The sequence below is a fragment of the Engraulis encrasicolus genome, chromosome 5 (genome assembly GCF_034702125.1).
Source record: "Engraulis encrasicolus isolate BLACKSEA-1 chromosome 5, IST_EnEncr_1.0, whole genome shotgun sequence".
NCBI lineage: Eukaryota > Metazoa > Chordata > Actinopteri > Clupeiformes > Engraulidae > Engraulis > Engraulis encrasicolus.
Window position 1 is genome coordinate 14,992,827 of NC_085861.1, and position 2,500 is coordinate 14,995,326.

At 51.8% G+C, this 2,500-nt stretch overlaps 1 protein-coding gene across 3 annotated transcripts in view; it reads left to right on the forward strand.

Moving 5' to 3' along the window:
• Positions 1-2,500, forward strand: part of LOC134449006 (zinc finger protein 516-like) — a 79,582-nt gene that overhangs the window by 66,179 nt on the left and 10,903 nt on the right. The gene's annotated exons all lie outside the window — the stretch shown is intronic.

Sequence of the window (2,500 nt, forward strand, 5' to 3'; positions counted from 1 at the left end):
GTGTGTGCTCGCGCGTGCTCGTGTGTGTGTGTGTGTGTGTGTGTGTGTGTGTGTGTGTGTGTGTGTGTGTGTGTGTGTGTGTGTGTTTGCGCGCGTGTTGTCTGTGTCTGTGCGTGTGGATGTGTGTGTGTGTGTGTGTGTTTGTGTGTGTGTGTGTCTGTGTGTGTGTCTGTGTGTGTGCGTGTGTGTGTGTGTGTGTGTGTGTGTGTGTGTGTGTGTGTGTGTGTGTGTGTGTGTGTGTGTGTGTGTGTCCAGGGGCCAGTCCACAGCTGCCAGGGCTTGTCAGCTTCACCTCTCTTCTTCTGTCTATTCTGTTCTGTTCTTTTCTTTCTCTCCTCTCCTTGCTGCCTCTCTCACTCTCTACGTCTGTCCCTCCACCCCCCCTCTCTCGCCCTCCTCTTGTTTATTCTCTCTCTCTCTCTCTCTCTCTCTCTCTCTCTCTCTCTCTCTCTCTCTCTCTCTCTCTGTCTATGTTTCTTGCTCGCTCTCTTTCTTTCTTTCTTTCTTTCTAACTTCTTTCTCTCTTTCTTTCTCCTGTCTGTTTCTGTCTTCACCTCCGTTTTGTCTTTCTTTTTGTCAACCTGTCTCTTCCTCTTCTGCTTTCTCTTCCTCTCCACCTCATTCTCTCCTCCTCCCATCCTCCCTACGTTCTTACCTTATTTTTTCTTTCTCTCATCTCCCTCTCTCACTTCATCTCTCCATCCCTCTCCTCTTCTGTCTCTCTCTCTCTCCACCTCTCCTCCTCCCTCTCTCCCTCACCCTCTCTGTTTTCATCTCCACTCTCCACTCCCCTCTCCTCTCCTCCCAACCTTCTCTGTCTATCTCTCTCTCTCCACCTCTCCTCCTCCCTCTCTCCATCACCCTCTCTCTTGTCATCTACCCCCTCCCTCTCCCTTCTCCTCTCTCCCCTCCTCTCCTCCCAGGCCTCTCTCTCTATCCTCCTCTCTCTCCCTGTCTGCTCTCTATCTCGATCCCTCTATCTCTATTCCTTCTCTCTCTCCTGTCTCCTCTCCTCTCCTCCCAGCCGTCTCTCTCTATCCTCCTCTCTCTCCCTCTCTCTCGATCCCTCTATCTCTATCCCTCTCTCATGTCTCCTCTCCTCTGCTCCCAGCCCTCTCTCTCTATCCTCCTCTCTCTCTCTGTCTGCCCTCTCTCTCTATCCCTCTCTCCTGTCTCCTCTCCTCTGCTCCCAACCCGCTCTCTATCCCTCTCTCTCTCTGTCTGCCCTCTCTCTCTATCCCTCTCTCTCCCCTCTGCTTTCCTCCCAACCCGCTCTCTATCCCTCTCTCTCTCTCTCTTCCTGTCAGCCTCTGTGTCTCTGGGCTGATGTAAGTCCCTTCCCTCCCCAGGCCAAACAGGTACATGTCAGCCGTAGCAGCCTGGTGTGTGTGTGTGTGTGTGTGTGTGTGTGTGTGTGTGTGTGTGTGTGTGTGTGTGTGTGTGTGTGTGTGTGTGTGTGTGTGTGTGTGTGTGTGTGTGTGTGTGTGTGTGTGTGTGTGTGTGTGTGTCGTACACAGCCTGAAGGTAGTAGAGGTGAGAGGGCAGAGGTCATTTTGCAACGGTGACTTTCTCTGTGTGTGTGTGTCTGTGTCTGTGTGTGTGTCTGTGTCTGTGTGTGTGTCTGTGTCTGTGTGTGTGTTTGGTTGTGTGTGCTTATCGGTATGTGTCATGTGGATGTTGGCGTGTGTGTCTGTGTGTGTGTGTGTGTGTGTGTGAGTGCGTGCGTGTGTGTGTGTGTGCGTTCGTGCGTGCGTGTGCTCATCTTATCGGTGGGAGTAATGTGGATGCTGGTGTGTGTTGTGACCTCGTCACTGGGCTGCTGTGTGGTGTCCCTGTCACTCTGATTCACTGTGACTAGCCACCTACAGTAGATGCTCTCTTTCTGGCTAGGTTAGACACACACAGGCGCGCGCACACACACACACACACACACACACACACACACACACACACACACACACACACACACACACACACACACACACACACACACACACACACACACACACACACACACACACACATAGAATATCAAAGATCCTTGAAAAACACAGATGCACACAAAAACACCCCCTCCCACACACACATAGCATACCAAAGACAACCCACACACACATACACACACACACACACACACACACACACACACAAACACACCTGTCGTGAGAAGCGGGCACATCACAAGCGGAGTGTTTTAATTGTCTGTAATGTATGCGGTTGGTTTTGGTGAGTGTGAGTGTGTGTGTGTGTGTGTGTGTGTGTGTGTGTGTGTGTGTGTGTGTGTGTGTGTGTGTGTGTGTGTGTGGCTGTCAAAAGGCTGAGTTGATGCTCCATGACAGCCACAGCCCTGCGCCCCCCAGCTGACAACCCATAATGACACATTAGACATACTAATGACGCCCAGCCTAACCTAGCCTAGCCGCACACACACACACACACACACACACACACACACACACACACACACACACACACACACACACACACACACACACACACT